At 42.5% G+C, this 12,088-nt stretch overlaps 1 long non-coding RNA gene across 1 annotated transcript; it reads left to right on the plus strand.

Moving 5' to 3' along the window:
* Nucleotides 1–3,082: 3,082 nt before the first annotated feature.
* On the plus strand, nt 3,083–3,572 carry LOC120812219 (uncharacterized). Its single transcript, XR_013466830.1, has 3 exons — nt 3,083–3,214; nt 3,305–3,356; nt 3,438–3,572. It is a non-coding gene; the product is annotated as an uncharacterized LOC120812219 (long non-coding RNA).
* Nucleotides 3,573–12,088: the final 8,516 nt, after the last annotated feature.

Consider the following 12,088-nt stretch of genomic DNA (forward strand, 5'->3'; position numbering starts at 1 on the left):
CGCAGCTATGCTTTCTGTCAACAGACCAATATGATAAAGACACTCGCCCCCCCTCCCCCCTCCCCCCTGACCTCTACTTACTGTTAATCACTCTCAGTCAGTCTAATTCTCCTCCCCTCTCCCTCTCTTCCTCACCACCATTCCCTTCCTCACCCTCTCACCCTCCCTCCCTCTATCTACACCCCCCCAACCCACCCAATCCAATAATTTCAAAATAAAAGCCACATGGAGGGAATTTTTACTGTAATGTTTGTGATGAGGCCTATTAATTAAAAACTTCTTAGTTTGAATAACAAACATTCTGTCTCCCACTACGAATATTACTCGTACTTCTAGTACTACAACTGATACTTCTACTACCATACTACTAGTATTTCTACTGCTATTAATACTACAACTACTACTAATGTTATTACAAATACGACTATGGCTAATAGTATTACAGCTGTTTCTACTGCTATTGATACTAAACCTACTATTACTGCTAGTACTACTAATACCACAATTATAACTAATACTACTACTAATATTACTACAAACAATTTTAAACAAATTTAAGCTCCTGCAACTTCTGTTTTTAGAAAATCTATTGAAATTCAGCTTCCCCACTTCCTGTATTTTCAGCAGTTCTTTAAAATAATTTCAGCTATTCTTATGCCTCTATCAACAGCAATTTTTCACTATTCATTTCTGTATTTTTTTGCAATATTTCAAATTTATTTCAGCTGTTTTCATTTCTGCTTTTTCAGCAAATCTATTGAAATTCCTTTCAGCTTCTCCCATTTCTGTATTTTCAGCAATTTCAAATTCATTTCAGCTTTTCTAATATCTATAATTTCAGCAAATGTATTCAAATTCCCTTCAACTTTCTGTATTTTCAGCTATTTTAAAAAGTTCATTTCAGCTTTCAGCTTTTTGCATTCCAACGCATTTTCAGCAGGAAATGCATTTTCTAGTTTGTCCTTATTTTCACAACCTTGCTCAGTATTGAAACCTTCCAGAAATGAAAACTTTCACAAATGACATGAATGTCGGTGTGTTCCCGGCTTTGCATTGTTGCTTATTTAATAAAAGACACCTCCTGCATGGTTCTTTTCAACCTTTTAACCTATTCCCATTGGTCAAATTTGGGGCTGAAGTTATTTTTAGCTTCCATTCCCCCCCATTCAGCTGTCATATATACATATGAGATGGAGGACACTTTGCTTCTCAATGACTGTCCGCCTGTGGCTCATAACTAATATGCTAAAGGCACAAACAGCACGGTAAAGAATGAATAAACTAAACTTGCATGGCTCATTTCTATTCTCTTAACCAATCAAAGCGCTTTAACACTAAGTCACCATTCACCTTTTCACACCCATTCATACACTGATGACTGGAGCTACCTTGCTAGGTGCCACCTGCCCATCAGAACTTCAAATATTAGTGAAATCCTAAATCTAGTAGATGTGTTGTCCTTGATCAGTGGTTCTAAAACGTTTTCTGTCAAGGCCCCCTTTGAGGATATATGGGCATTGTACGACCCCAACTGCCCCCCCAACCGGAAAAACAAAGATAGGGTATAGTTCCTTCTTTGTTTTGAACTAATTGCATCATAACATATATTACGTGTGTTTTTATTCATAAAATTATTACATATCACTTTACTTTTCAACTTAATAGTTTATTAAATGTTGTAAACATATTTTCAAGTGAATTTACTTTCAATATTAAAATTGAAGTTGGTAACAGTAGTATATAGCCTCTACTTTTGCGCGTGCATGTGACCTTTGACCTCAGTCACATGCCAGAGGGCGTGCAAGAGGGAACTTTTGGGGGGTAGGAGGGGTGGGGGGGTGGGCATGTGACCGCCGCCATTTTGACCGGAAAAATGCGTCATTGAACTTTTGGGGGGTAGGAGGGGTGTGGGGTGGGCATGTGACCGCCGCCATTTTGAAGTCATGCCCCGGAAATGCGTCATTTTACGAATGGATACGTAAACCATTTTTGACGATGATGTGCTTGGTTTTGATTGGAAATTTGCCATATCAGGGGGTGTTTTATGCGATGGGCGTTAGTTTTGACCGGAAACACGGGACTGTAGGAGGGGTTTCATCATATATATAGATGTGTTATTTGGCGCCTCGATCGAACTTTCCTTTTGGAATGGTTCACGCTCCAGGATTCTTAGTGAAACAGCAGAGGCCTATCCCAGTGTGGTCCCAGTGGCGTCTTCTTCTTCTTCTATTCAAAGGTATGAGAGGCCCCGCCACAAACCAGTGAGACATTGGTTCTTCTGTTCAGATTCACCAATATCAGCTTAATGCATGAACTAGGGGGCTATCTTCTTAGCCAATAGAACACAATTTGTAACCTAACAGAGGAAAGCCCTCAGCAAAACATACATCTTAAGGTTTAACGAGGAGCACATATGCCGACTTAGTGTAGCATTATGTGACACAGTACACAAGCCGGGGGCCAACCCCCAAACGTCTTCTTCTGCTTCTCTTCAATGGTATGAGAGGTCCCACCACAAACCAGTGAGACACTGGTGCTTCTGTTCAGATTCAAAAATAACAGCTTAATGCATGAACTAGGGGGCTATCTTCTTCTTAGCCAACAGGACACACATTGTAACCTAACAGAGGAAAAACCCTCAGGAAAACATACAGTTTTTAACGAGGAACAAGCGTGTCGACTTAGGGTCGCATAATGTCACTCAGCACCCAAACGGTGCTAAACCCTAAATAGCTTGAGAGCCCCACAGGGATGGAGAAAAACAGAGTCCTTATGTGGTAAACAGTGAGCAGTTTGTTTAGTTTTAATCAACATATGAACCCCCACCCCCACTGAGACCCTGGTGTGTGAAAAACAGGATCCTTACTATATAGATACAGCCACGGTTCACTTCTTGACACCCTGGCAGACTGGTGCATCCTCACATTTAAGCCATTTCCATATATATATATATATATATATATATATATACACACATACATTGGTATAAATTAAAAAATAAAAATAAAAAGCTTTAAAGATTGTACTATGTCGAGTGATTCATATTTGTTTTTATATATTTATATATATTTTTTTAATAGGTATTTATACCTTTTAGAAATAGATGACAGCGCGCATCCTATACATGGGAGTCTTGAAAAACTGGAAAAGGAGATTGCTGCACTCAGTTGTCTACCAACAACGACTACGTGCCCCAACCAGGGAGCTGGCACAGGTAGGGAAAATGACAGTATGATATAAGCTTTCTATATATTTATTATTTGACGAATCATTCAAATGATTTTATAATTCTATGCTCCCCCAGTGAAAAAAAAAAAAGTACATACGGGTGTCCAGTCTGAGAGACCTTCTACAAGGTATGTGACATCATCCATATATATATATATATATATAGACATTTGTTTTATAACATGTTTTGACCATGTATGCTTGTACAGCAGGGTGCAGATTGACCGGTCTACACCAACAAAGGACACATGGTACTATCCAGAATGTTTGACTGACGAGGAAATGCTGCAGGCGGTCTGTGACTATGAAGAAGAGAGTACTACAATAGGAGCAACATCGGCAGAGTGTGTAACCCCATTTCAACAAAACAGAGCAGGTATACCCACAGAACCCACGGTGGTGATTGTGCACCCGAGGGACACAGCTAACCCCTTATATGTAGAGTTGATAAATGAAATCAGTGAACTGCGGCGTTCCAACACCGCATTAAAAGAGATAGTAACCGATCTATGTAAGAAACAAGAGGAGGCTAGACAAACACAGGACGCCAACGGCTGTTCCATAAAACAATACCTGATAGCTCAGAATGCATCCAGTGAAGCTATCATAGCTCTACTTACAAATAAATTTTATCCAAGGTGATCTACTAGGCATGGTGTCTATAAGGGGTGGTGTCTAAATAAACAATACAGACGTGTAGTATGCCTCCCCCCAGAAAATTTTTGAAGAGGGGCACGGGTGATATACATCGATCAGGGGATAACCATAATAATAATGATGATGGGTATAGGGTCCTGTTACAGAATACAGAGAAACAGCTTAAAAGCCTACGTGCACTGGTGGAGAGATCGCGCGTTGATGCTGCTGCTGCTGCTGCTGCTGCTGCTGCATACCCTGCCGAAGCTTTTCATGATGTTGACAGAATTCATTATACGGAACAACATTCATCGTATCTAGATAGCGGCTATGCAGACTTGGTCAGTGTCCTAGACCCAGGGTTTAATACCACAGGCGCAAATAGCCACGTGTTGGATCATGCAGACGGCCCACTTGTGTACACAGACAATGATGCAGGGGCTGGGGGGTGTGTGTTGGCAGAAATATGTGACGACCGGCTGAATCAGATGGGGGCAAATGGAGATGTGGAGCATGAACAGGGTGTTGGGGGTTCTGCTGAGGGTCATGAGGGAGGGTCATGGGAGCAGGCCCGAACAGAAGGGGGGCATGATGATACACTAACAGGAGGAGGGGAGATAATGAGGGGGGGTGAGACCTCCTCAGGCATAGAGGGAAGGACAGTCACCATGAGAGAGATGCCTTCATTCAATGCATTTGAGCTTAGACAAGGGGTTGATTTCAGAAACGTGGATCTTACTGACCTCGAGCAAATCCCCTACATGGTCAGAGAAATAGTGGCGGGTGTAATTGATAGAGCTGTAGAGGCCTCTCCGGCTGGTAGTGTGCTGAACGTTTTGTTACGGGGACCTTCATTGGCTAGTGACATACAAGCTGTTCTACGCGTAAACGAGTCGTACAACTCTGACTTGTTTATGGAGCAAATTGCACAAGTGATACAGAGCAATGATGAGACTATAACGGATGATGAATTGGAATTAGTGATCACCGTAGCTAAAAACAGAAACGGTGGGGGTTATCTAAAATTAGCAAATGTCCCATATGATGTGATATTATCAAAGAAGGGTCGGTTTCTGCACACCCCTGACAATACTGATAATAACCTGTGCTTTTCGCTCTGTTTAGCACATTTTAATCATCCAGACATGTCCCTGCAAGATAAAGTGAGATTTGCAACTCAACTACATAGATCGTTGGGTTTTGGACCAATGCACAAGGTCTCATTCTCCGATGTAGATGCTTTCGAAAGACATCTGGGTGTGAAAATCATAATCTTCCACCATGCAGCAGCAGGTCGTAAACGACTTCAGTGTTTCCAAACCCACGATGCGCCTCATCCCCGGACAGTCTGGTTATATCTACACAATGACCATTATCACCTGATTGAAAACCAGCAAGGCTTTTTTGGGGCAAAACAAGTATGTCAGTATTGCTACCAAGCCTATGAACATCGATTATACCACAGCTGTGAACAGCTGTGTAATGTGTGTTTTACATTAGAGTGTCGTACACAGCTGGGTAAAACACAGAAATGCGGTGATTGTAAACGCATATGTAAGTCGAAATATTGTTTTGATCAGCACAAGCGGCCAGAAAGCGTCCATGCCCTCATCCCCTGTGATGCTATGAAATACTGTGAGGCATGTGGAAAAACATACAAAGCAGGACAAAAAGCGCACAAATGCGCGCCAAAAGTCTGCGTCCACTGTGGTGAGCAACAGTTGGAGAGCAATGATAAACATGAGTGTTTTATTCAGCCTCTTGAAAAGAAAGAGCCGCAAACAACCTACATATTATTTGACTTTGAGACAAGGTTTCATAACGGAAAACACGAGGCAAATTATGTATGTGCTATGGATTTAGAGGGAAAAAAGTTTTGTTTCAGTACTTTGAATTGTGTGGACACCTTTGTGAAGTATTACAGAAGACCTAGATACAAAGGCTACACGTTTATCGCCCACAACGCATCCGGCTTTGACAACTATATTCTGTTGGAATATTTTGTCAAACAAAAGATCACTCCGCAAGTCACCATGAGAGGGAGTCGGGTGATACTGATGTATGACAGGTCATACCGGCAGAGATGGATTGACTCATTCAGTTTCCTTCCCATGCGATTGTCAAAAACCCCCGCTGCCCTAGGGTTCAGTGATGTCGAGAAAGGCTATTTTCCCCACAAGTTCAACACCCGGGAGCATGAGTATTATGTCGGTAAATATCCTGATCCGTCCTACTACGGCTTTGACGATATGAGTGATAGCGATAAAGCGAGATTCATGGAATGGTATAATACCGTTTCAGGAGGAACATTTGACTTCCAAAAAGAAATCGGACGCTACTGTGTTAACGATGTAGAAGTGTTGCGAAAAGCCTGCAGCATCTATCGTGAGACATTCATAGAGTGCACGGAACTTGACCCCTTCTCATTTACCACCCTAGCATCCAGCTGCATGGGGGTGTTCAAAACCCTGTTTCTCCCAAAGGACACAGTTGCTCTAACGTTTGAGGGGGCATACACTGCTCAGAATAAGACGTATTCTGATGTATCGATGCAATGGCTTGAATATGTGGCCCTCACAGAGAATATTGAGATTAAACATGCTCTCAATCACGGTGAACAGCTTTTTGAGCCGTTCTATGTGGATGGCTATAACTCTGTAACAAACACTTGCTATGAATTTGCGGGATGTTTTTTCCACGGATGTGTCAAATGCCACGTCCAGAGCGACATGAACCCTGTTACAAAAATCACCTACGGTAGACAATACAGGGTGTTCATGGACAAAATATATTCTCTACAAAAACAACACGGGCTGCGAGTTGTAGTGATGTGGGAGTGTGAGTGGTCGTCGTTAAAACGGACGAGCGGGGCTGTACAGGCTTTTATGGTTACTTACAAAAAGCGTGAGCGTCTAGAGCCTAGAAAGGCCCTCTTTGGGGGACGTACAAACGCTATGAAGCTGTACCACAAGATCGGTGCTGATGAAAAAATCAGGTACTACGACTTCACCAGTCTTTATCCGACGGTTCAGGCTAAAAAGCAGTATCCAGTTGGACATCCTCAGGTTATCCTGAAGGATTTTGAGTCTATTGACAAGTATTTTGGACTCATAAAGTGCACAGTGCTACCGCCCAGAGGGCTGTTTCACCCGGTCCTACCATACAGATGTCATGACAAACTCATGTTCCCATTGTGTGGCAAATGTGCTGAGGATTTGAATCAGAGTGGCGAGTGCACTCACGGAGACAGAGACAGACTGCTGGAGGGGGTCTGGGTGTCAATTGAACTGCAGAAGGCTGTGGAAAAGGGATACAGGCTTGTGTCCATTGATGAAGTTTGGCATTTCCCCAACAAAACAGACACATTGTTCAGCGGGTATGTGAAGACATTCATGAAGTGTAAACAGGAAGCGTCAGGCTACCCTGGCCATGTTAAAACCCCCGACGACAAGGAGAAATATGTCAAAGACTATTTTGAAAAGGAAGGCATTCAATTAAACCCTGACAAAATCAGGGTCAACAAAGCCATGAGAAGCTGCAACAAACTCCTCCTAAACTCTTTGTGGGGCCGTTTTAGTATGCGCAATAATATGCCTGCATGCGAGCTGATCACAGATCCGGCTCGGTTCACACAATTGATGTTTAGTGACCACTTTGATGTGCGACAATTCTGTTTTATCTCAGATGACGTGGCTTTGGTACAGTGGCGACATGCAGACGCCCGCGGTTCCCGTATAAAAGACGTAAACGTCTTTATAGGAGCCCTGACAACTGCCCATGCCAGATTGATGCTCTACGACTTGTTAGACAAACTGCAGGAGAGGGTCTTGTACTGTGACACAGACAGCATTGTCTTTACATCGAGAGGGAGCGACTGGGTGCCGCCCCTGGGGGCATATCTTGGTGACCTGACTGATGAGTTAAACAGCGGAGACATATGCGGGCTGCCTAGTGAAGACTACATCACAGAGTTTGTATCAGGAGGACCCAAATGCTATGCCTATAACACGGTACAGGGTAAAACAGCTGTCAAATGTAAAGGCGTCACATTAAACGCTAGAAACGCCTCCGTCGTCACCCCCCAGTCACTGATTGGCCTCGTACAGGCTTATGTAACCAATCACAACACACACACTTTGACCACAGTGTCTGAAACTATCAGGCGTGATAAAAAGAAGTTCCATCTTAAAAACGAGACAGTTTTTAAGCAAGTCAGAGTGGTGTACAATAAGCGGAGGGTGTTGTCTGACTATACGACCCTTCCTTATGGATACTAACAGCGATCAAGGATTTGATGCACGACTACAACACCCCTTTAGTTTGGTAGTGAGTGGGCCTTCAAACTGTGGAAAGACTTTTTTTGTCAAGGATATTATTGCAAATGCTGAGAGGGTTATTTCACATCGTATTGACAATGTCGTCTACATTTATTCATGCTGGCAGCCTTTATATGATCAACTGCTTAAAACCAGAGACATTAACTTTGTAGAGGGCTTACCAGAGTCTCTGTGCGATGATGTTTTACTACCTCCTGCCAAAAACAATCTACTCATTATAGACGATTTAATGAATGATGCCGGGAATAATATAGAAGTTCAAAATGTTTTTACCAAATATGTACATCATAGAAATCTCAGCTGTATATATTTAGTACAAAATTTATTTATTCAGGGTAAATCTAGTCGCACTATTAGTTTAAACACCAACTATCTCATTCTGTTTAAAAACCCTAGGGATAAATATCAAATCACACTACTGGCCAGACAGATGTTTCCGGGTAATACTAAATATTTTTTAGAGGCCTTTAACGATGCGACCCAACAATCATATGGCTATCTTCTCATAGATTATAAAGCGTTGACCCCCGAACATTTAAGACTCAGAACGGCTTTGCTATCGGACCAACAGGTTGTGTATATCCCCAAAAAAACAAACAGGCGTTAATAACGCTAAAATGTCATCACGCATGCAGAGGAATTTGTCATTGTTGGAGTTGATATATAAATCTACGCCTCGTGTGCGGCGTGTCATTGTTAATAATGCCAGCACGGATTTTATCGACTCTCTGTGTGAGATCGCACTCAATGTATTGAGAGGTAACATTCCTTTGACCGACAAACAATTCGCCCTCTTAAAGAAGAAGAAGAAGATTATCCGGCTGGTGGCGGATAAAAAAGTTAAACGGACCAAGAAGAAAAAGACCCTCAACCAGTCGGGGGGCTTTTTATTACCGTTATTAGGAGCTGCTATTCCGTTTATAATTAGTCTTGTCAATAGGAGGGGCTAAAAATGGAGCACACCCAAAAAATGTTTCTGGTCCCCCAGCATCAGCTTGGCCTGGTAAAGCAGCAGCCTCATTATAAGCAGCAGGATCAACGAGAGTCTATAAGACAGGCGGTGCAAAATGAGCTTGATAGAGCTATGATTGACGTGTTGAATCAACCTGATACAGACATGTACGAAAAAGCCAAAAAATATTCCGTTATTTTACAAAGATACTTGGCTGTGGTGAGACAGGGAGAGCGTGAGAAGGGGGCGTTGCCTTTACCACTACCCTCCGGTGAAAGTGACACGGGCTCAAATCCTGTCGTTTCAGCAGATGACGTACCAGGAAAAGATGTGATTTTAGGCAATGTGATCAGGCACATACCTAAAAAAAGTAAAAAACATGCCGAATATATTTTGGATGCTTTGAACCACGCAAAAAACGACATATCCTGGACAGACCGAGGGGAGATCGTTGTCAACAATCAAACGATCAAAGGCACCCATCTGTATGATCTGGTGAAAAGTGTCACGTCCTCGTATAATGTTTTAGACGAATCTAGACCTATCGGTTGGAAGATATTTTTAAAAACGCTAGCTGATTTAAATATCCCCCTATCCGCTATCCCCAACACGCAGGTTAGGAGGTCTATTGCTGAATATAAGGGTGGTGATGCAGTTTATGACGGGGGTTTTAATGTTTCGGGGTCATTCAAAACAAAAACTAGGACCAGCCGATCTATAGACAGCACCCCCTTTAAGACACCTAAATCCCTAAAGACCAAATTTTTTAGGAGTGATGATTCGTGGGAAGATTTTTAAGATTTGTTTGGCTATTACTGTGTGACACATGTCTTTTTTATTTTTAAGCTTGTACTGGATGCATATTATTTTTATTTTATTTTGTATTATTATTATTTTGTTTTTAACTTTACACAAGTGTTTGTAATGCTTTTGTATTATCTGTTAGTCTGTTCTTTGTGGATGGAAAATAAAATTGGTGTTCACTGCTGAAAGTTGTCTTTATATATTTTATTCATAAAACGTCACAGGATAGTTTATCATTAGATCACACATTGTACACACGTAAAAGCATCCTCACAACACCCTGAGGGTTGGATTTTGTTAACAAAACGACAGACCATCGCATCATTATTGACTAGATTAGGTCCGTACAAAGTTAAAACTCGTGAATAAGACCAGCCTTTTTGTATATAACATAGAAAAAACACACAATGTTGGCCACAGGTTGTAGTAAAATTATTTTGAACCTGTTTCCTAGAATAAGACATAGTCGTACAGTTATAATTGAGAAAATTAACTATTTCTTTTGGAAACTGTTCATAATCAGGAGGGTTTCCAAAACTGTCAAAGAAAAAGCCATGCTTGTATTTTGTGATATAAATCGCCAACCAATGCTCTCCGGGGCTGCTGGACGGGTGCGTATTTACAATAGTCATCACCGGATACTTGCGCAAAGCCTTCATAGGCAGCTGGTCACACGCTAACACGCCCATAAAATCGACCCCCCTAACAACCCGTTTTCGAACAATACTCGTCAACTCTATGGTGTTCATGGTGTTTAAAAGTTATCCACCAAGACTTGTCGTTGGTTTGATATCTCGATAACGGAGTCAAAAACAGAATAACATATGATATTTATGGTACGAGGAAGGGCCGTTCTGAAGCGGACCTCCAGGCGCACATTCCCCGTCTTGATTAGTGACACGTTCCCCGACTGCCCGTCGTCAGGCTCCAGATTAAAACAGAACAGCGAGTAACCGTGACCAAAGTCACTCCGTGTTACAGCCAGCGATCTGTCTTTTAAATGTCGACCTGTTGTTTGAATCAGGTGGTAATATTCTCTCACGTACTGGCCGCTCTGGAAGAGTGGCTGTAGCGGTCTCGCTGGATATGCGTGGCCATCAGCGTAAATGCTTAAAAACTCGGTGTCATAGTGTTGGAAATTAAAGGGATTCCGTGTATAACTACCCGTGTATCCTTCGTTGTCAACAAACCCTAAAACAATAAACTTAGGGATCTGGCCCATGAATAGATTCTCCTGGTTGCAGACTCGGGTCCCCGCCGGAATGGAGAATGTTTTCAGCGCTACTCTGTCGATGGCATACTTGGCGTTTGTGTGTTGAAGAGCCCTGCTGTGCGCCAGTCGGACCGTCGGAGCTACGGAGACCTTTTTTACAAATACACTAGCGGCGACTATCTTGACCTTGTATTGAGCCGCTGCAGCCGTCATCAGCGAGAATTCGTCTTTTGACCGTATAAATTTCAAGGAAATATCAACGCCGTTAAGCAACAGCTTCTCTTGAAAAAACAAATCGGCATGTATTGGTACAATTAACTCCACTATACGGCTTTCAACGGTGTGTCCTCCTCGCGCGGCCAGCCCCTCGTTGTCCCCTTTTATAGACGTCTCGTCCATATGCTGCGCGGCGTCTTTACTAAACAGGGCTGTACTAAACTGCGTCTCCAGGGTGTCTTTCCCGTAATTAAGCAAACATTCGATTATGCCTCGGTATGGGTAGGTGTTTGAAGATTGTGAAATGAGCCTGTCCCCTAGCATGATATCAACCTGGGAGAATAAGGTACATCCAGGGTAATTTATGAAGCCGACATCAGCATCGGCTGCTAAATTGGACCCATCCGCATTAGTTATCTTTACACGCATATACAGAAAGGTATCGTTCAGATCCAGGTAATCTTCACCGCTGGCCGAAATATGAAACTCCAAAGGGCCTCTGTCTGTAATGGATGAGACTGGCGGGATCTCGATGAAGGAATATTTCTCTATGGACGTTTGTGTATAAGGAACAGTAAAGAGATCCAGTTCAGACTTTACACACTCCGCCGACTGATTATGGATGAGCGCCATAGTTTCTACCTCTAAAATATGTCTTTAGCCAAAATCCGGGCGCGTTTTATCTGAGAACCTCTTCGGGCT

The sequence above is a fragment of the Gasterosteus aculeatus genome, chromosome 1 (genome assembly GCF_964276395.1).
Source record: "Gasterosteus aculeatus chromosome 1, fGasAcu3.hap1.1, whole genome shotgun sequence".
NCBI classification, from domain to species: domain Eukaryota; kingdom Metazoa; phylum Chordata; class Actinopteri; order Perciformes; family Gasterosteidae; genus Gasterosteus; species Gasterosteus aculeatus.